The sequence below is a fragment of the Pristiophorus japonicus genome, chromosome 11 (genome assembly GCF_044704955.1).
Source record: "Pristiophorus japonicus isolate sPriJap1 chromosome 11, sPriJap1.hap1, whole genome shotgun sequence".
Lineage (NCBI taxonomy): Eukaryota > Metazoa > Chordata > Chondrichthyes > Pristiophoridae > Pristiophorus > Pristiophorus japonicus.
This window is the reverse complement of record NC_091987.1, coordinates 87,533,416-87,556,657: the sequence shown is the minus strand read 5'-3', so window position 1 is coordinate 87,556,657 and position 23,242 is coordinate 87,533,416. Positions and strand designations below refer to the sequence as shown.

The following is a 23,242-nucleotide window of genomic DNA, read 5'->3' as shown; positions in this document are numbered from 1 at the left end:
CAAGTTCACTGTCCCCTGCGAATCAGTTTTCGGGTCCTTAACCTGCTCTTCAAATCCCTTCCATGGTTTCACTCCAATTTATCTGAGAGGTCTTCTCAATCTATGGCCTCCGTTTCTCTAATTCCAGATTACCCTCCCTCCATGTTAATATTGTAGACCAATCTTTTAACAATTTTACCCCTCCCACCTTGAATTCTTTTCCAAAGTCACTTTGCCTTGCCAGCTCTCAGCAACGCTTTCAATCTCCTCCACTCCCCCGAAACAAATTCTTTCACTTCCAGCTCAGGGTCCATCTTTCTCCCTTGCAAACTCAGAGACTTCCATCTATATGAGTCATGCCATGTAAATGTAAGTTATTGTGTCATTTCCACCCACTGGTAACCTTGGCTTTCACTTGAAGAAGGAAAATCTTTTATGGTATCACTCTTTTTTGTGGTGCTTTGTTCCTTTCCCCCATTTGATACTACTAGTCATTAGCATTGTCACTCATTACCTCATTTACCCTGAAAATGATAGCACAAAATTAGCACTGGATATGTTAGATTGCTTTATGAATATGCATATCAACTGCTCGCTGACAAGGTGCACGCTGACTAACTTTTGCAGTACTGGAAATTTTGGTTCAGTACAACAACAATTACTACTTGCATTTATAAAGTGCCTTTTAATGTAGAAAATTGTCCAAGGGCACTGTAAATGTAATCAGATAAAAATGGATGCTGCACCAAAGCAGGATAACTTAGGATAGAACAAGAAGCTTGGTCAAAAGTGGGTTTTAAGGAAGGTCTTAAAGGAGGAGAGGGAGGTGGAGCGGCAGAAAGGTGGAGAGAAAGAAAGACTTACATTTATATAGTGCCTTTCATGGTCACCGGATATCCCAAAGCACTTTATAGCCAATGAAGTACTTTTTGAAGTGTAGCCACCTAATCATCATCATCATCATAGGCAGTCCCTTGGCGTCGAGGATGACTTGCTTCCACTCTAAAAGTGTGTTCTCAGGTGACTGTGCGAGACCTAGAGTCTCTGTCACAGGTAGGGCAGACAGTGGTTGAAGGAAAGGGTGGGTGGGGAGCCTGGGTTGAAGCACATTCCTTCCGCTGTCTACGCTTGGTTTCTGCTTGCTCTTGGTGATGAGACTCGAGATGCTCAGCACCCTCCCGGATGCTCTTCCTTCACTTTGGGCGGTCATGGGCCAGGGATTCCCAGATGTCAGTGGGGATGTTATACTTTATCAAGGAGGCTTTGAGGGTGTCCTTGAAGCGTTTCCTCTGCCCACCTGGGGCTCACTTGCCGTGTCGAAGCTCTGACCATTCTAGACTGGGTGATGTGTAATGAGAAAGGACTTATTAGCAATCTTGTTGTGCGAGGCCCCTTGGGGAAGAGTGACCATAATATGGTAGAATTCTTTATTAAGGTGGAGAGTGACACAGTTAATTCAGAGACTAGGGTCCTGAACTTAAGGAAAGGTAACTTCGATGGTATGAGACGTGAACTGGCTACAATAGACTGGCAAATGATACTTAAGGGGTTGACGGTGGATAGGCAATGGTAAACATTTAAAGATCACATGGATGAACTTCAACAATTGTACATCCCTGTCTGGAGTAAAAATAAAACAGGGAAGGTGGCTCAACCGTGGCGAACAAGGGAAATTAAGGAGAGTGTTAAATCCAAGGAAGAGGCATATCAGTTGGCCCGAAAAAGCAGCAAACCTGAGGATTGGGAGAAATTTAGAATTCAGCAGAGGAGGACAAAGGGATTAATTAGGAGGGGGAAAATAGAGTATGAGAGGAAGCTTGCAGGGAACATAAAAACTGACTGCAAAAGCTTCTATATATATGTGAAGAGAAAAAGATTAGTGAAGACAAATGTAGGTCCCTTGCAGTCAGATTCAGGTGAATTTATAATGAGAACAAAGAAATGGCAGACCAGTTGAACAAATACTTTGGTTCTGTCTTCACTAAGGAAGACACAAATAACCTTCCGGAAGTACTAGGGGACCGAGGGTCAAGTGAGAAGGAGGAACTGAACTTATTAGGCGGGAAATTGTGTTAGAGAAATTGATGGGATTGAAAGCCGATAAATCCCTGGGGCCTGATAGTCTGCATCCCAGAGTACTTAAGGAAGTGGCCCTAGAAATAGTGGATGCATTGGTGATCATTTTCCAACAGTCTATCGACTCTGGATCAGTTCCTATGGACTGGAGGGTAGCTAATGTAACCCCACTTTTTAAAAAAGGAGGGAGAGAGAAAATGGTTAATTATAGACTGGTTAGCCTGACATCAGTAGTGGGGAAAATGTTGGAATCAATTATTAAAGATGAAATAGCAGCGTATTTGGAAAGCAGTGACAGGATCAGTCCAAGTCAACATGGATTTATGAAAGAGAAATCATGCTTGACAAATCTTCTGGAATTTTTGGAGGATGTAGCTAGTAGAGTGGACAAGGGAGAACCAGTGGATGTGGTGTATTTGGATTTCAAAAGGCTTTTGACAAGGTCCCACATAAGAGATTGGTGTGCAAAATTAAAGCACATGGTATTGGGGGTAATGTTCTGACGTGGATAGAGAACTGGTTGGCAGACAGGAAACGGAGAGTCGGGATAAACAGGTCCTTTTCAGAATGGTAGTCAGTGACTAGTGGGGTGCCGCAGGGCTCAGTGCTGGGTCCCCAGCTATATACAATATACATTAATGATTTGGATGAAGGAATTGAGTGTAATATCTCCAAGTTTGCAGATGACACTAAACTGGGTGGCGGTGTGAGCTGTGAGGAGGATGTTAAGAGGCTGCAGGGTGACTTGCATAGGTTAGGTGAGTGGGCAAATGCATGGCAGATGCAGTATAATGTGGATAAATGTGAGGTTATTCACTTTGGGGGCAAAAACATGAAGGCAGAATATTATCTGAATGGCGGCAGATTAGGAAAAGAGGAGTTGCAACGAGACCTGGGTGTCATGGTACATCAGTCATTGAAAGTTGGCATGCAGGTACAGCAGGCGGTAAAGAAGGCAAATGATATGTTGGCCTTTATAGCTAGGGGTTTTGAGTATAGGAGCAGGGAGGTCTTACTGCAGTCGTACAGGGCCTTGGTGAGGTCTCGCCTGGAATATTGTGTTCAGTTTTGGTCTCATAATCTGAGGAAGGACGTTCTTGCTACTGAGAGAGTGCAGCGAAGGTTCACCAGACTGATTCCCGGGATGGCTGGACTGACATATGAGGAGAGACTAGATCGATTGAGCCTTTATTCTCTGGAGTTTAGAAGGATGAGAGGGGATCTCATAGAAACATATAAAATTCTGACAGGACTGAACAGGTTAGATGCAGGAAGAATGTTCCCGATGTTGGGGAAGTCCAGAGCCAGGGGATACAGTCTAAGGATTAGGGGTAAGCCATTTATGACTGAGAAGAGAAGAAACTTCTTCACTCAGAGAGTTGTTAACCTGTGGAATTCCCTACCGCAGAGTTGTTGATGCCAGTTCATGAGTTCAGCCATGAACTCATTGAATGGCGGTGCAGGCTCGAGGGGCCGAATGGCCTACTCCTGCACCTATTTTCTATGTTTCTATGTTTCATTGAATATATTCAAGAGGGAGTTAGATATGGCCCTTATGGTTAAAGGGATCAAGGGGTATGGAGAGAAAGCAGGAAAGGGCTACTGAGGTCAATGATCAGCCATGATCTTATTGAATGGTGGTGCAGGCTCGAAGGACCGAATGGCCTACTCCTGCTCCTATTTTCTATGTTTCTATGTAGAGCATTTGCTTTGGAAGTCTTGTGTCGGGTATGCGGATGATGTGGCCCGCCCTACGGAGCTGATCGAGCATGGTCAATGCTTCGATGCTGGGATGTTGGCTTGGGCGAGAACAGAGACGTTTGTACGTCTATCCTGCCAATGGATTTGCAGGATCTTGCGGAGGAAGAGCTTCTCCAGCGTTTTGAGATTTTGTAGGAAATGTGGCAACCAATTTGCACACAGCAAGCTCCCAAAAAACAGCACTGTGATAATGATTAGATAATCTCTTTTAGATGTTGATGGAGAAATAAATATTGACTAGGACACTGCAAATAACTCCCCTGCTCTTCTTCAAAATAGTGCCATAGGATCTTTTACATCCACCCAGGAAAACAGACGGGGCCTGCCCGGTTTAATGTCTCATCTGAAAGACAAAGGCAGCACCTCCGACAGTGCAGCACTCCATTGGAACGTCAGCCTATATTTGTGTGCTGCAATCTCTGCAGGGGGACTTGAACCTACAACTCTTTTAATTGGAGAACAAATTAAACAGTTAAATCAAGTGCCCCCCGACATGGGGGACACTCCAGACACTTATAACTGCCCTCTTTTTTTCCTTTTTTTGGGGGTTTTTATTGGTATTTTTTTGTTGTTTTTTTTGGGCACTAAAATCAATTTTTTTTTCCAATGCCCCCACAACCTTCAGACTCTGAGGCGAGAGTGCTAACAAATGAGCCACAGCTGACACTGTTATTATTTATTTTAAATTCGTAGCCAATCTTTCCAATTCTTTGTCAAATCACAAACGCCAGAGGTCACCTTGCACACATCAAGGATCACTCTGCGCCAATGCTCTTAGCCAAAAGGCCTAGAGCCACTGCACCGTTCCTGGAAGTACTGCAATACCAGGTTCGTGCCATGGAGGTGGATGGGTCAGGCCCCCCACACACCCTGACACTGTTTAGGGAGAGACTTAGAGTGCCGGGGCCGCTTCCCTTCAATAGCTCAGTTGGTGGAGCGGAGGACTGTAGTGGAATACTCAGCAAAGTCATCCTTAGGTCACTGGTTCAATTCCGGCTTGAAGGAGCAAGTTTACTTTGGCTGCACTGGCGAATGGAAAAGGCGCCTGACTTCGATGCAAACGAAGATCGATCTTGGTCGTTTAATTTACTGGGTAAAACTTTCCCCGGCAACCAAATTTTAATTTGATTTTATGTTTTAAAGTTTAATTTGTTTTAATTGCCGGTGTTTTTTAGTGTCCCCCTCCCCTTTTATAGGGGGCACTTGGAGAAAAAAAAATGATTTTAATGCCCCCCAAAAAAACTTAAGAGTGCCGGGTCTTGACGGCTGAAGGCACGACCAATAGTGGTGCAGAAAAGGCCAGAATCAGAGAAACGGAGGATTGTAGGGATAGAGGAAGTTAGAGAGGTAGGAACGAGGCTGTGTAGGGATTGAAACACGAGGATGAGAATTTTAAATTTGAGGTGCTGAGGGTCCAGGAGCCAAATCTAGGTCAACAAGCACAAGGGTGACGGATGAGCGGGACATGATAGGGGCAGCAGAACTTTGGTTGAGATGAAATTTATAAAAGGTGGAAGATGGGAGGCCGGCCCAGCTTTGGCAGAGACCAGTCTAAGGGTAACAAAAGACATGGTTGAGGGTTTCGGCAGCAGAGCGGCTGCGGCGGGGCGGAGTGGGACGATGTTGCCGAGGTGGAAGTTGATTTCTTTGCGATGGAGACGATGCGGGTTAGTAGCTTAGCTCGGGATTAAGCCGAGATTGCGAAATGAGAAAGAACAGGATTCAAATTTCAGTCAATCATGATTCCCACAATGGCAAAGGTTGAGTCGGTCTGAATCAGCAAAATAAACCCTTGCGCTCTCACTAAACTTGGCAAACTGTAATTCAGTTTGTTTGATCACTCAGCACAAAATGATAAGTAAAACATGTTTTTTATATAAAAAGGAAATTCTTTCGGCCGAAGAGCCCATTACTGCTGGTGGAAACCTCCGAAAGCGTTCACACAGCTAAATATGACTCATAAAAATGCCAGCTTCAAAGTTCAAAGGTGTGCGCGCAGGCTCGGTGCGGCTTGCCACGTCCAGATTAGGTGGGAGGAGGGACTTCCCGGCTCAAACACTGGGGGACGGGCAGCCGCCGAAGCTCGCGTTAAACCTCCTGCCACAGGTCTGTAACAACACTTCTGTGTTTTTAACGGAGGGAAAAGGCTCCCGCATTGAAGCTGGCCGTTGAACTAACAGCCTTTAAATCGGCCAAGAGCTGGGAACAAGAAGCGAGGCCTGGCCCGGTCCGGCCGGGCGCCTTTCACTCATTTAACGCTCACCTAGTTACCCTGCTTTTTACTCTAGGCCTCGCTCTCTTCTGTCCCCAGGCCCGGGCTTGTAGGTCCTGTTTCCGATTAAATGTATCACCTTTTATTTTATTTTTGAATAAAAGGGTATCATTTCTTTGCCAGCAGAGATGGTCGCACATTATTTGGCAGGAAATATAGCTGGGGACCAGTGCGCAGGCGTGTTGTCGGCTTGACTGGGGGCTGTGCTGCTGTGGGAAGACAATGGTTGTCAATGGAATGGAAGGGCCTGGGACCCAGGGCACTTCATCAATGGGAGGCTTTGTGTGTGTGTGTAGCAGAAAGACATTAAATAACATTGCAATGAAAGGCAACATGTCCGAGGATAAAAGAAAAAACACTTTATTTTCCCCCAAAGAAATGACGATACCGTAGAAACAGCTACTGTTTATCAGACCAGATGATTTTCTCTTCAAACTAGTGATTCAAGACTATTTTGCTTTATTGCACAAGAATCAGATGGAACATTTTGAACGCAGCTTGCGGGTGTCACTTTCGTGGTTATATTGTTACTGAAGTGTTGGGTGCAAATAAAAATATTAACTCCTGACCTACCTGACAGTTCAGGGTATTTGGTATACTACATTGAGGTTCTGCTAGTGGAAGGTAAGATGAATCACAGGAGTATTTGAGGAGTCAATTGCAGTTTAATTGTGTGTCACTTAGCCTATTGCCTTAGCCACTTTGCTGCTTGCACCTCCCAGAAGTGCCTTTGGAGTGGACATGGTCCCTGTTCTTTGAGACAATCCAGTGTTTATTAACTGCTCTTGAGCAGGATACCAAATATTCCAAATTTATCAATTCTAAGCAACATATGTCACACTGCCTTTTCTCAAAGTGACTTTTAGTCATTATCAACCAGTGACAACCTGCACATAAGACACATAGTCTCAAGTGGTGTGGTTGTAATTGTAAATGTGGGCATTGTGTACATGTAAGATTTGTTTTCTTGGGATGGGGGGGGGGGGAGGTGGGATCTGAGAACATGTCCACCACACTAGTGCTTTTTTTCAGCATTTTATGGCATATTTTTCATATGTAAGGATCATTATTTCCTTGAATATAATCAATAACAAAATAATGTATAACTCTATGAATCTTGGTTTTTGCTGCAGCATTGTATTTTTTAAGCCTAGAGATAAATGTTGGTGATATTAGAATAGAATCGTAGCAAGTTACAGCACTGAAGGAAGCCATTCGGCTGACAAAGATGGGCAATAATCCCACTTTCCAGCTCTTTGTCCATAGCCTTGTAGGTTACGGCACTTCGAGTACTTTTCAAATGTGGTGAGGATTCCAGGCAGTGAGTTCCAGACCCCCACCACCCTCTGGGTTAAAAACTTCCCCTCATATCCCCTCTAAATCTCCTACCAATTACTTTAAATCTATGCTCCTTGGTTGTTGATCCCTCTGCTAAAGGAATTAGGTCCTTCCTATCCACTCTATCTAGTCCCCTCATAATTTTATACATCTCAATAAGGTCTCCCCTCAGCCTCCTTTGTTCCAAAGAAAACAACCCCAGCCTATCCAATCTTTCTTCACAGCCAAAATTCTCCAGTCCAGGCAACATTCTCGTAAATCTCCTCTGTACCCTCTCTAGTGCAATCACTAGTCCCTGGCCAAAGACCACCCTAAATGGAGGAATAGCATCCGGGAGGGTGCTGAGCACCTCGAGTCTCGTCGCTGAGTGCATGCAGAAAACAAGCGCAGGCAGCGGAAAGTGTGTGCGGCAAACCAGATTCCCCAGCTACCCTTTCCTTCAACGACTGTCTGTCCCACCTGTGACAGAGACTGTAATTCCCGTATTGGACTGTAGAGTCACCCAACTCACTTTTAGAGTGGAAGCAAGTCTTCCTTGATTTCGAGGTTCTGCCTATGATGATGAGTGCAATCACATCTTTCTGTACTGTGGTGACCAGAACTGCACGCAGTACTCTAGCTGTGGCCTAACTAGTGTTTTGTACAGTTCAAGAATAACCTCCCTGCTTTTGTATTCTATGCCTCGGCTAATAAAGGTAAGTATTCTGTATGCCTTCTTAACCACCTTATCTACCTGGCTTGCTACCTTCAGGGATCTGTGGACATGATCTCCAAGGTCCCTTTATTCCTCTACACTTCTCAGTTTCCTACCATTTAATGTGTATTCCCATGCCTTGTTAGTCCTCCCCAAAAGCATTACCTCACACTTCTCCAGATTGAATTCATAAGAACATAAGAATTAGGAACAGGAGTAGGCCATCAAGCCCCTTGAGCCTGCTCCGCCATTCAATAAGATCATGGCTGATCTGGTCGTGGACTCAGCTCCACTTACCCGCCCTCTCCCCGTAACCCTTAATTCCCTTATTGCTTAAAAATCTATCTATCTTTGACTTGAAAACATTCAATGAGCCAGCCTCAACTGCTTCCTTGGGCAGAGAATTCCACAGATTCACAACCCTCTGGGAGAAGAAATTCTTTCTCAACTCGGTTTTAAATTGGCTCCTCCGTATTTTGAGGCTGTGCCCCCTAGTTCTAGTCTCCCCCACCAATGGAAACAACCTCTCTGCCTCTATCTTGTCTATCCCTTTCATGATTTTAAATGTTTCTATAAGATCACCCCTCATCCTTCTGAACTCCAACGAGTAAAGACCCAGTCTACTCAATCTATCATCATAAGGTAACCCCCTCATTTCTCGAATCAGCCTAGTGAATCGTCTCTGTACCCCTTCCAAAGCTAGTATATCCTTCCTTAAGTAAGGTGACCAAAACCACGCAGTACTCCAGGTGCGGCCTCACCAATACCTTATACAGTTGCAGGAACACCTCCCTGCTTTTGTACTCCATCCCTTTTGCAATGAAGGCCAACATTCCATTTGCCTTCCTGATTACCTGCTGCACCTGCAAACTAACCTTTTGGGTTTCAAAAAAAAAAATGGCATTGTAAATGTTGGTGTTTCCCCCAGATCGGGGGGTACGGTTTAATGTTTTTTCCGTTAACTCCCTAAAAGAGTTTCATGCACAAGGACCCCCAGGTCTCTCTGCACCACAGCATGTTGTAATTTCTCCCCATTCAAATAATATTCCCTTTTACTGTTTTTTTTTCCCCCAAGGTAGATGACCTCGCACTTTCCGACATTGTATTCCATCTGCCAAACCTTAGCCCATTCGCTTAACCTATCTAAATCTCCTTGTAGCCTCTCTGAGTCCTCTACACAACCCGCTTTCCTACTAATCTTAGTGTCATCTGCAAATTTTATTGCACTACACTCTGTCCCCTCTTCCAGGTCATCTATGTATATTGTAAACAGTTGTGGTCCCAGTACTGATCCCTGTGGCACACCACTAACCACTGATTTCCAACCGGAAAAGGACCCATTTATCCCGACTCTCTGCTTTCTGTTCGCCAGCCAATTCTCTATCCATGCTAATACATTTCCTCTGACTCCGCGTACCTTTATCTTCTGCAGTAACCTTTTGTGTGGCACCTTATCAAATGTCTTTTGGAAATCTAAATACACCACATCCATCGGTACACCTCTATCCACCATGCTCGTTATATCCTCAAAGAATTCCAGTAAGTTAGTTAAGCATGATTTCCCTTTCATGAATCCATGCTGCGTCTGCTTGATTGCACTATTCCTATCCAGATGTCCCGCTATTTCTTCCTTAATAGTTTCAAGCATTTTACCCACTACAGATGTTAAACTAACCGGCCTATAGTTACCTGCCTTTTGCCTGCCCCCTTTTTTAAACAGAGGCGTTACATTAGCTGCTCTCCAATCCGCTGGTACCTCTCCAGAGTCCAGAGAATTTTGGTAGATTATAACAAATGCATCTGCTATAACTTCCGTCATCTCTTTTAATACCCTGGGATGCATTTCATCAGGACCAGGGGACTTGTCTACCTTCAGTCCTATTAGCCTGTCCAGCACTACCTCCCTAGTGATAGTGATCATCTCCAGGTCCTCCCTTCCCACATTCCTGTGACCAGCAATTTTTGGCATGGTTTTTGTGTCTTCCACTGTGAAGACGGAAGCAAAATAATTGTTTAAGGTCTCAGCCATTTCCACATTTCCCATTATTAAATCCCCCTTTTCATCATCTAAGGGACCAACATTTACTTTAGTCACACTTTTCCGTTTTTTATATCTGTAAAAGCTTTTACTATCTGTTTTTATGTTTTGCGCAAGTTTACCTTCGTAATCTATCTTCCCTTTCTTTATTGCTTTTTTAGTCATTCTTTGCTGTTGCTTAAAATTTTCCCAATCCTCTAGTTTCCCACTAACCTTGGCCACCTTATACGCATTGGTCTTTGATTTGATACTTTCCTTTATTTCCTTGGTTATCCACGGCTGGTTATCTCTTCTCTTGCCGCCCTTCTTTTTCACTGGAATATATTTTTGTTGCGCATTATGAAAGAGCTCCTTAAAAGTCCTCCACTGTTCCTCAATTGTGCCACCGTTTAGTCCTTGTTTCCAGTCTACTTTAGCCAACTCTGCCCTCATCCCACTGTAGTCCCCTTTGTTTAAGCATAGTACGCTCGTTTCTGACACAACTTCCTCATCCTCAATCTGTATTACAAATTCAACCATATTGTGATCAAAATGGCTTGCTCCCTTGTAGGCTTTGTTACATACAGTTCTAAGAAACAATCCCGTATTCATTCTATGAATTCCTCCTCCAGGCTACCCCCTGCGATTTGATTTGACCAATCGATATGTAAAATCCCCCATAACTACTGCCGTTCCTTTTTCACATGCCTCCATTATTTCCTTGATTATTGCCCGCCCCACCATGAAGTTATTATTTGGGGGCCTATAAACTACGCCGACCAGTGACTTTTTCCCCTTACTATCTCTAATCTCCACCCACAATGATTCGACATTTTGTTCATTGGAGCCAATATCATCCCTCACAACTGCCCTGATATCATCCTTTATTAACAGAGCTACCCCACCTCCTTTCTCTTCTTGCCTATCTTTCTGAATCGTCAGATACCTCTGTATGTTTAATTCCCAGTCTTGGCCACCTTGCAACCATGTTTCTGTAATGGCCACCAAATCATGCCCATTTGTAATGATTTGTACCATCAACTCATTTACTTTATTTCTAATGCTGCGTGCATTTAGGTGGAGTGTTTTCATCCTAGTTTTTAAACCATGATTTTTAGTTTTTACCCCTCCTGCAGCCCTTTTATATTCAGTGGCCCTTTTTGTTTCTTGCCTTTGGTTTCTCTGCCCTCCACTTTTTGCCATTTGCCACTGTTCTGTTCACCTGACCAGTTCATTGATATATTCCTGCAGTCTACAGCTTTCTTCATTATTAACCACGCAGCCACTTTTTGTATCATCTGCAAACTTCCTAATCACACCCCCTACATTCAAGTCTAAATCATTGATATATACCACAAAAAGCAAGGGACCTCGTACTGAGCCTTGTGGAAACCCACTGGATTCAGCCTTCCAGTCACATAAACATTAACCTTTGTTTCCTGCCTTTGAGCCAATTTTGGATCCAACTTGCCACTTTGCCTTGGATCCCATGGTTTTACTTTCGTGACCAGTCTGGCATGTGGGACTTTATCGAAAGCCTTGTTAAAATCCATATACACTACATCAAACGCATTGCCCTCAATGACCCTCCTCAAAAAAAATTCAATCAAGTTAGTCAGACACAACCTTCCCTTAAATCCATGCTGACTGTCCTCGATTAATCTTTTGCTTTTGTCCACAAATATTGACAAAAGTATTAAACAAATCACCAGTGATAGCGATGATTTGAAAACCTCTACTTACCAATAGTGCAAAAGAACATCTTAAAAACTATGTACAGCAGCTCGAATGTTGTTAATTCTTCGTCTCAAAGTCAATCACCAATAATACAACAGCACTGTATTGAAAAAGCAGCTCTTCATGCTTCATCAGAAGATGGCTGACTATATTGCCTTGCCGTGTTATTTGCTGTCTTGTGATTTTGGAACCAGGATTCAATGTTTTACTATGGATGTCCATAGTGTATAATTAATGGAGATCAGATACGGCTGATGAGTGAACATAGTGTGTCTGTGTATGTGGAAGCTATGTTGCCAAGAACTAAGCATAGTACACCACATTTAATCTGTACTTTAGCTTCCAAAAATAATGTATATTCAGTAGATGTCACATGAACATATTCTTCCATCCAAAAAATAAAGGTGAGTATAATCTACTGCAGTGGTATCCAAGCTGTTGGGCCACACACTGCATACACTATGGAGTCTCGGGGTCCACATATATTGTTTACATCCATTTTCCCATTACTTTTGCCTATACTTCAAGTTGTTGATAGATTTTGAATCTGGATTCATCCCCCAGTGAGGCAAGGACAGTCTTTTTCAGACCGTCAGGCACGTAAAATTCAAATGGACAAACCGACTAATGATCACAAATAGAAGTGAGTTGCCTGGGTTTTAAAGGGTTGTCTTGCCAGTATTCAGGAACGGCAGTTTGGACATCTTGGCGTTACTTTGCCCTCTACTCCATCCCGGGATTGTCTGCTCCCACTCCAGCCAAACCTCAAAGCCATGCTGTCACTATGACATCTGCCACTGACATGTTGCTTGCTGTGAGTCTCTACAGACTGAAAATTGAAGATACAGGAAGATTCTTGAGACTAGAAAGGATAATCTGAATTTCGCCTCTATTTTATCCTGTGGATGTCAGGCCAACTCTTTCAAGTGGAAATGTACAGGCTGCAAAGTTGTCGTAGTTGCCATCTATGCTGTTCTGCAGTTGGTCGAATACCCTGGGTTGAAGTGGTACGAGTCAGAATCTGCCGGTCTTCCTATTGTTTGAAAGCGTCCTAAGGTTGTCAATGTTTTCGGTGAATGTTAAACTTTGATCGTTTTGGAAAGGTGGTTCCTTTGAGAAAGACCAAACCTCCATTTTATATAGTGCTTTGCTTGTCCTCCGAACATACAAAGTGCTTAACAACCAAAGGATTATTTTTGAAGAGCAGTCAGTGTTATTTAGGCGATAGAACCTGCTTTGGTAAGCATTTTTTATTTGTTCCAGAGGGCCTTCCTTGTACAAATCCTGATGGATGACTGTTCCCAAGTGCAACCACAAGAGTTTTGAAACTTTATAAATCATTATAATCTGATAAACTTTGTTTAAAGGCAAGTACATGAGGAGATTAAGATGCAGTTGTTTTCAGTTTGAGGGAGGAGGAGTCAAGAGAATCAGAATTTGAGTAAGTTATGAGAAACGTTTAAGTGAATTACCACAACCTGTTTGTTTGCCTTTTGTGTTCCATTAATATTTAATTGTCTTTATTGATATAAATTTAAATGGAGATAGTGAACAATATTGAACAATAGAAAAATGTGGGCTAAATCGGATAAAGGAATAGACTAAACTACTGCTGAATTGGATCAATTTTTGCTTATTTACCCATTGAGCAAGTAATTCAAATTTCCACCTTTTTGGAGTTAAGATATACTTCAGATTTTCTGATTATGTGATCATGAAATTAAAAACATTGTTGAGATTAACTGTAACTCAGGTAGCTGGATTGTCTTACTAATGCAAGACGTACATTGTAAATTTTTGATGAGTAAGTTGTCATTTAAGTGAAGATCTTCCTTGGGTATAAATTCATGTAAATCAGTTATTTACTCTCAATGATTTATTATTTTTTTCCTTTTCCAATGTTCTTTATATCTTGTACTGAAATGGAGTGTTTAGTGCACTTCCACACTTGAATGTATTCATAGAATCATAGAAAATAGGTGCAGGAGTAGGCCATTCGGCCCTTCGTGAAATTAAAAACATTGTTGAGATTAACTGTAACTCTGATAGCTGGATTGTCTCACTAACGCAAGAAAGATACGGCACAGAAGAGGCCATGTGGCTCATCGTGCCTGTGCCGGCTCATAGATTCAATTTTCCCCAGTATTTGCGTCATCTTTTTTGGAGCAGGCTGCTTTTTCTGGCCTAACTTAAAAATCCCCAGTTTCCCCAATCAATTTGCACTAGCGTAACTCAGTAACACATTTTTTAAGTCAGTTTTCTTTTCAGCCAAAGGGGGCGTAACCTGCCACCTACGCCACTTCTGGCCATTTAGGGAAGTTTGGCCAGCTGAGAGTTACTCCAGTTCTGATTAGACCAGCATATGTGGCCTGTCCTGAAAAACTTTCCCGAGAGTTAAGGAAATCGGCGTAGGTAAGGAAAATGGCGCAGCAGATGCCCAGACACACTGAAAGAATTGAAAAACACATAGCAGCAACTTACCTCCAACCTTGCCTGAAGGCTGTCCGGTCCCCACACAAACAGGAAGGCTGTCCGGTTCCATTCTCAGTCCCCGGTTCACAGACACAGTCCGGTCCCATGAGGAGGGGACGGGGGAAGGGGAGCGGGGGGGGGGGGGAGGGGATGGGATGGGATGGGATGGGGAAGAGACCGCAGTTCACATTGTGTCCCTGGTTACCATGACAGCCCGATTTTTATGGCGCAGGTCAAGGTCCCACCCCCCTAGGGTTAGGCCATGCCAAAATGACAGCTCCAACGGGGAAACTTATAATGCTTTTTTTTGGCGAACTTGGGCCACAAAAAATCGGGCGTAATTCTTCAAGTACGCCAAAAAAATGCTTTGGGGAAAATTGAGTCCTTTGAAAGAGCTATCCAATTCATTCCCCTGCCCCTGCCCCTTCCCTCATTGCCCTTCTAATTTTCCACTTCAGGTATTTATCTAATTCCCCTTTGAAAGTTATTATTAAATGTTAAAGAAGTGGGCCTAGTGAGCAATATAAGAAAATTTGCTTTGTCTGCAATGGTCCAATGTAGTGAAATAGAGGCCTTTTGTAACAACTACAGGTACTTGCATTTATATTTAATCTTGAAAAATGTCCCAAGACACTTTACAGAAGAAGTGAGCAGCCACTATGCTTTTTTGAGAGCTTGGAAGTTGACTAAAGGATTCGTCAAAGAGGTAGATTTTAATGAAATTTATAAAGGCGGAGAAAGAGTTGGAGGGGTCTTGGGAGGGAACTATTATACATAGTTAAGTGCAGAGTATCTTGTGGCACAGAAATCCAGTCAGACTTTGAAAGGGAAAGGCCCATGGCGCAGGACACCACCAAGGCTGAAAAGATATGGGGAAAATTGTACAGATTGAGCATCCGAAATCCGGAGTTCCAAAATTCGGAATGTTCCGGAATCCGGACACCAGGCTGATCCGTGGCGGGGTCGTCCGGAAACTAGAAAATGTTCCGAAATCTGGACTCCCCCCGCCTCGGCAGTCCGACCTCGCCCCGGCCCGACCTTGCTCCGATCCTCGACAGCTCAACTTTGCTGCGACTTTGCCTGTCCCGGCCCGACTTCGCCCCGGCTCTCCCCCCCCCCCCCCCTCCCCCAATCTCGGCAGGCCGACCTCGGCCCGCTTACCTCGGCTGCCGGACCTCACTTACCTTGGCCCAGGCAAAGAAGTTCCAAAATCCGGAAATACCTGGAATCTGGAACAACCTCGGTCCCGAGGTTTCCGGATTTCGGATGCTCAATCTGTACTGCTCACTATTCCAGGATCATTCTGGAATGCAAAGATAACCTCCGGCTACTATTCTCTACTGCTGATCGTCTTCTTAAACCCCTCTCCCCTGTCTCCACCACACTCGCCTCCAACAAGAAGTGTGAGGAGCTCATGGACTACTTTGTCTCAAAGATTGAGACCATCCTATCAGCTGCCTCTGCCACTTCCCTTCCTTCCCTAGCCCACCAGGCTGAACTTCGTCTGAGGTTCCCCCCTGCCCTAGCCCTGAACTCGCATCTTTCTCCAGTTTCTCTCTGATCTCTCCTCTTGACCTCTCCACGCTCACCTTATCCATGAAACCCACTTCCTGCTCCCTTGACCCTATTCTCACTAAACTGCTTACCACCAAACTTCCTTTTCTGGCTCCATGTTAGCTGACATTGTTAACGGATCTCTCTCCTCAGCTACAGTCCCTCTCTCCTTCAAATCTGCTGTGATCACCCCCCTCCTCAATAAAATAACCCTTGACCCCACTGTGCTTGCAAGCTACCGCCCCATCTCTAATCTCCCCTTCCTCTCAATTCCTTGAACGTGTTGTCGTCTCCCAAATCCCTGCCCATCTTTCCCGGAACTCCGTGTTTGAGTCCCTTCAGTCTGGTTTCCGCTCCTGCCACAGTACCGAAACGGCTCATCAAAGTCACAAATGACATCCTTTGTGACTGTGACAAAGGTAAATTATCCCCCCTCGTCCTTCTCGACCTGTCTGAAGCCTTTGACACGGTTGACCTAAGTCTCATATTTGACCCTGAAATGAACTTCCGGCCACATAACCACAGCATAACTTAAACCGCCTATTTCCACATTCTACTCTACGTAAACTTGACATCATCCAAAACTCGGTAGCCCGTGTCCTAAGCAGCACCAAGTCCCGTTCACCCATCACCCCTGTGCTCGCTGACCTATATTAGCTCCTGGTTAAGCAACACCGTGATTTCAAAATTCTCATTCTTGTTTACTAATCCTTCCATGGCCTCGCCCCTCCCTATCTCTGCAACCTCCTTCAGCCTCACAACCCCCCGAGATATCTGCGCTACTCAGATTCTGCCCTCTTGAGCATCCGAGATTATAACTGCTCAGCCATCAGTGGCCGTGCCTTCAGCTGCCTGGGCCCTAAGCTCTGGAACTCTCTCCTTAAACCTCTCTGCCTCTCGACCTCCTTTCCTCCTTTAATACGCTCCTTAAAACCTACCTCTTTTCTGTTGTAATTTCTTCTTATGTGGTTCGGTGTCAAATTTTATTTTAAGTGTTTTGGGACGTTTTACTATGTTAAAGGCACTATATAAATACAAGATGATGTTGTAGTGATTAAAGGCGCTAAGTTTGAATTTTTAAAGATTGTTCGAGGAAGGAAAGAGTTAGGAAGATAAGGTCAAGGTTAGTTTTGAGGTCTTGAGAAAGAAAGAATAGAATAGAAAACTGTGTGGTTGCTTTGAACATAGAAGTGAATGAAAAAATGCATTTGCAGTGTAAAAGGAATAAAAGAGGAGGGTCCAGAAGATCACTGATGTAGCATTTTTGATGCACATAAAAAGGCAGATAATCAAGTTGCAGCAATTCACTTAAATGACATTTCTCATAACTCACTCAAATTCTGACTCCATTTTTCTTCCTCCTCCCTCAAACTGAGAGGTAGCAGAGAGCAAGGTTGGAAGCTCGGAGAGCGAAGGATCATCTATCGGGAGAGTTCAGTATTTCAATAGACAGCCTGGTACAGATTTGCAACTCCCAATTTTGAGGAATGATGGGCTAGTGCACTTTTGATGTTTGTGCTAAGGTCATTCAAACAGCAAAACTTTTATGCATTTGAAAACTGCCTGAGATGTTACTTTTGCCCAGTGTGTCTCCATCCTTTCTTGAAGGTACTGTCTCTTGCTGAAATGTGGTTCCTTCTTGTGGGCCGACAGCCCTTTGGTACCTTGCCCAGATGACCATTCTTCATGCAGGAGCCTAAAATATTGAGTGTTTGGCAGGTTATTTGATTGGGGATATTACAGCTGCCTGACCCTCTTTTTACCCTGCGCTCACACTGGCAATCTTTGCACCAAGAAGCACTAGATGCCGATGGGGAGTGGAAATCCTGGCTGAGTTTGTAGAGTCACAACTGCTGCTTGACTGAGTTCAGCTATTTCAGCACAGACCAGAATTGTTCCTGAGGCTTTACTGATCTGTATGTTTTAAGAAGACAATTCATGAGCAGTTTGGTGCTCCTGAATTGAACATTGAAGCTGAGCAAGCTGTTTTTGCTTTGGATGCTTATAGTTGTCTGACGCCATATATTATATGAACCATGGAGCTAGGTGTGGGTTTACAATAGGCATGCAAAAAACATGAAAGAAATTATCAGTCAATCTTTTGCCCTCCCATCACTGATTTGCTGTCCCAACTCGCACCTTGCACTCACTTGTCCTTTCTGTTACAAATGCTAAAATAAAAATCTTATTTAAAAAAAAACTGGAGCATCTTAACAGTTGTCTACTTGTGCACCTATCTATTATATATATAATTTTGCCTGAATTTTAGTGCATTAGATTGTATGGGGGTGGGGGAGAGGGAACTGGCAGTAGAGGTGTAGCAGAGCGGCTAGCTTACTGTATTGCCAATTTCCATTTTCCTTTGTCCATTGAAGGAGCCATTCCCTGAATGTCTTATTGAACTAGGTGTTGATTTGGATTTGGAGAGATGGGGTTGTTCAGAGCAGTGGTTGTCAAACTGTTCAATGTACCCTCTATCTCGCATTCCAAAAGAGTGTTAGCTACCCAAAGGAAAACCATACTTTTGTTACAGAGGAAGTTTTTGTATTGGTACACAGCTAAAGAAACAACTTGTTATTAAGTAATAAAAAAAGATAATTGGGTTCTGAAGGGACTGTGCTTGCAGTAAGTACACTGTATACCCAGCCGGAAATGCACAAAAGAATTGATGGCATTGTAGAACGCGTAACAATTCTTGGTCTCGCTGTTTCTTTCTCCTTTTGCGTTGTTTGCACTCTTGATTTCTCTCTTTCTCAATCTCTTGTTTCACTTGGTTTTTCCTAACTTTCCAAATTTTTTCTCTCCCACACTGACTTTTTTTTCCTCTTGCTCTTGTCTTTCTCATTCAATCTTCTCCTCACTCCATTTCTTTGTTTCCATCACAGATGCTGTGCTTTTGTTGTTCGGTCTTAGGTCTTAGATGTGTGAAGATAGACTGAGCAGATGCAGACTTGAGACAGTTGAGAATCGTGTAACAGCAGCAACTTGTATTTATATAGCGCCTTTAATATAGTGAAACGTCCCACGGCGCATCACAGGAGTATTATGAGATAAAAATTTGACACCGAACCACATAAGTAGAAATTAGCGCAGGTGACCAAAAGCTTGGTCAAAGAGGTAGGTTTTAAAAAGCCTCTTGAAGGAGGAAAGAGAGGTAGCAAGGTGGAGAGATTTAGGCAGGAAGTTTCCGAGCTTAGGACCTAGGCAATAGTAGGCACAGCCATCAATGGTTGTGCGATTTATAATCAGGGATGCTCAAGAGGGTAGAATTAGAAGAACGCAGACATCTCGGGAGATTGTGAGGCTGGAGGAGATTACAGAGATAGGGAGGGGTGAGGTCATGGAGGGATTTGAAAATAAATGAGAATTTTTAATTCGAGGGGTTGCTTAACCAGAAGCTAATGTAGATCAGCAAGCACAGGGGTGATGGGTGAGCGGGACTTGGTGCGAGTTAGGACACGGGCAGCCAAGTTTTGGATCACCTCTAGTTTACGTAGGGTAGAATGTGGGAGGCCAGCCAGGAGTGTGTTGGAATAGTCCAGTCTAAAGGTGACAAAGGCATGGATGAGGGCTTCAGCAGCAGATGAGCTGAGGCAAGGGCCACGACAGGCGGTCTTAGTTATGCTGTGGATATGTGATCGAAAGCTCATTTCAGTGTCAAATATGACACCCAAGGTTGCGAACAGTCTTGTTCAGCTTCAGACAGAAATTGGGGCGAGGGATGGAGTCAGTGGCTGGGGAACAGAGTTTGTGGCGGGGACCAAAAACAATGGCTTCGGTCTTCCCAATATTCAACTGGAGAAAATTTCTGCTCATCCAAAACTGGATGTCGGACAAGCAGTCTGACAATTTGGAGACTGTGGAGGGGTCGAGAGAAGTGGTAGTGAGTTAGAGCTAGCTGTACATGTGGAAACTGACACCGTGTTTTCGGATAATGTCGCCAAGGGGCAACATCTAGGTGCAAAATAGGAGGGGGCCCAGGATGGAACCATTGGGGACACTAGAGTTAACGATGCAGGGGCGGGAAGAGAAGCCGTTGCAGGTGATTCCCTGGATACAATTAAATAGATAAAAATGGAACCAGGCCAAGAGCAGTCCCAATCAGCTGGGCGGTGGTGGAGAGGCGTTGGAGAAGGAAAGTGGTCACCCGTGTCAAAGGCTGCAGACAAGTTGAGAAGGACGAGGAGGGATAGTTTGCCTTTGTCACAGTCACAAAGGATGTCATTTATGACTTTGATGAGAGCTGTTTTGGTGCTGTGGATTGGAGGGATTCAAACATAAATTTCTCTCACAGCTGAGACTGTTTTTTCAGCCCTGTTGGCTACTGTTAGTGTTGTCATTCTCTCAGCTGAGTTGGGTGACTCATTCTACTGGTTTTTCCTGCTTTGTTGGTCACTGGCTTGCGTGGTTTTACATTTTCTCTGCTGCTTCTGATCTACAGTGACCTCCAACTTCACGGAAACTTCGCCCATCATTACCATGGCAATAACCTCCATCATTCAATTTTCTACCCTTCAAATAGCTTCTGGACTTCTCTTACCTGCTACTCCTGTCTCCGAACTTGGACAACAGTTCGTTGGTGCTCCAAACCGATTGCATCTTACAGATGCCAACTTTTTCCCTCCACGAGACCTCCAACTCCAACTCTAACTCTGGACTCCTTACTATGGTCACAACCTATTCCCTGTTACTACTGAGAAATATGCCTCCCTATAATTGCTACATAACCAGGACTATGTAACTTGAGTTTTTCCATGTCCGTTTGCATGCGCATTTTGGTTGCTGCTTCGGATCCGAGCCATTCACTTCTATTTCCACTTCTTTCTCCCGCTTTTTCTTTTCTCTCTATCCCTCCTTGACCGGTCTTTCCTGTCGTCATGCCGCCTTTCATCTCTCCTCTCTGATACTCTGCCCTCCCAAAATACCTTACCCAACCCTTCATTACTCTTTGACGTTCCGACTCTTCTGCCACCGTCCCAGGCTTGCCTCCCTCCTAAATAAGTCTACAGCTTCCCTCTGTGCTTCTCTTGGCATCCTCCGAAGGGTTCCACCGTGGCACTCGTCGTTGTCTTCTCACGAGTAGCAACCCAACTGTCCCATCCTACTCTCTCACCGACCTTGCCGCCCAGCTTGCCCGCGGAGGACTAACCTTGCCAATCTCTTCCCCATCCAACCCATCCCTGAGCGCTGACCCTATGGATGCTGGCAGTGGATCAGCCATCATCGACCTTCTCTGCATCTCCCTCCAGAACGTCCGTTCGCTTGCAAACAAGGCCCTTGCCATTCATGAGCTTGTCTTGGATGATTACATCGACGTCATGACCCTGAAGGAAACTTGGCTGAGGGATGATGACACCTTGCCTTTAAACGAAGCCTCCCTGCCTGGCTATACCTTCCACCACTTGCCTCACTCAGACCGCCGTGGTGACGGTGTGGATCTCATCACAAAATCATACCTTGGTCTGTCCCCCTACTCCTCCGACACTTTCTCCTGCTTTGAACATCTCACCTTTCATTTAAAATTATCTTTCTACACTGCCCACCCAAGTCCCTGCGATATCTTCACTGCTTTCCTCCCTCAGCCTCTGCACCGTGACTTCTCATCCTCGGCAATTTCAACCTCCATCTCAACTCCCCAACCCATATTCATGGCTACCCCCTTGATCTTGCCATCTCTCGTGACTTCGCTATTCCCACCCTGTCAATTGCAGATAAGGCCATCTCTGACCATTTCCTTGTATCGCTCTCGACCCACATCCCCCTTCCCCAATCCAACCTTACTTCCTTCAGTGTCCACCCCTGGAACAAACTCTCTTACGACTGCACTTATCAACTCCAAACTGCCCAGCCTTTGGCCCTCCATTCACCATGACACTTCTGCAGCAACCGATCTGCTCAACCATACCCTCACCACCACCTTTGATGCCCTCGTCCCTATTAAAACCATTACCCTCTCTCACCCTGGCCGTTCTCCCTGGTACGGTCCTCATCTTCGCTCCCTCAGGTCCAAGTGGCACAGACTTGAACAGATGTGGCGGACAACTGATTCAGCCATTCACTGCCAGATCTGGCTTGACCACATAAAGCATTACCGGGTGTTGCTCTCTTCTGTCAAAACTGCTCACTATTCCAGGACATTCTGGAATACAAAGATAACCCCCACCTACTATTCTCTACTGCGAACCCAACTTCCATTTCTGGCTCCCAATGTTAGCTGACATTGTTAACGGTTCTCTCTCAGGTACTGTCCGTCTCTCCTTCAACTCTGCCGTCATCACCCCTCTACTCAAATAAAACAACCCTTGACCCCACTGTGCTTGCTAGCTACCGCTCCATCTCCAACCTCCCTTTCCTCTCAAGTCCTTGAACGTGGTGTAGCCTCCCAAATCCATGCCCATCTTTCCTGGAATGCCATGTTTGAATTCCTTCAATCTGGTCTCCGCCCCTGCCACAGTAACGAAACGGTTCTCATCAAAGTCCTTTGCGACTGTGACAAAGGTAAACTATTACTCCTCGTCCTTCTCTATCTGTCTGCAGCCTTTGACACAGTTGACCACTCCAACCTCCTCCAACGCCTCTCCACCATCGTCCAGCTGGGTGGGACTGCACTCTCCTGGTTCCATTCTTATCTATCTAATCATAGGCAGAAAATCACCTGCAATGGCTTCTCTTCCCACTCCTTCATCGTTACCTGTGATGTCCCCCAAGGATCTGTCCTTGGCCCGATCCTATTTCTCACCTATATGCTGCTCCTTCACGACATCATCCAAAAACATCTGATGACACCCAGCTCTACCTCAGAAACATAGAAACATAGAAAATAGGTGCAGGAGTAGGCCATTCGGCCCTTCTAGCCTGCACCACCATTCAATGAGTTCATGGCTGAACATGCAACTTCAGTACCCCATTCCTGCTTTCTCACCATACCCCTTGATCCCCCGAGTAGTAAGGACTTCATCTAACTCCTTTTTGAATATATTTAGTGAATTGGCCTCAACAACTTTCTGTGGTAGAGAATTCCACAGGTTCACCACTCTCTGGGTGAAGAAATTCCTCCTCATCTCGGTCCTAAATGGTTTACCCCTTATCCTTAGACTGTGTCCCCTGATTCTGGACTTCCCCAACATTGGGAACATTCTTCCTGCATCGAACCTGTCTAACCCCGTCAGAATTTTAAACGTTTCTATGAGGTCCCCTCTCATTCTTCTGAACTCCAGTGAATACAAGCCCAGTTGATCCAGTCTTTCTTGATAGGTCAGTCCCGCCATCCCGGGAATCAGTCTGGTGAACCTTCGCTGCACTCCCTCAATAGCAAGAATGTCCTTCCTCAGGTTAGGAGACC

At 44.6% G+C, this 23,242-nt stretch overlaps 1 protein-coding gene and 1 non-coding gene across 5 annotated transcripts in view; both read left to right on the top strand.

The window, feature by feature from the left end:
- tfg (trafficking from ER to golgi regulator) overlaps window positions 1-23,242 on the top strand; it is a 223,374-nt gene that overhangs the window by 2,866 nt on the left and 197,266 nt on the right. For 2 of the 4 annotated variants that reach the window (XM_070893681.1, XM_070893678.1), the window contains exon 1: window positions 5,835-5,922. The exons of the other annotated variants lie outside the window; for them this stretch is intronic. The gene's annotated coding sequence lies outside the window, so the exon portion shown is untranslated. Of the gene's footprint in view, window positions 1-5,834; window positions 5,923-23,242 lie in introns of those variants that run through there. 4 annotated transcript variants of the gene reach the window in all.
- Window positions 4,730-4,821, top strand: trnay-gua (transfer RNA tyrosine (anticodon GUA)). The gene is given in 2 exon segments: window positions 4,730-4,766; window positions 4,786-4,821. It is a non-coding gene; the product is annotated as a tRNA-Tyr (tRNA).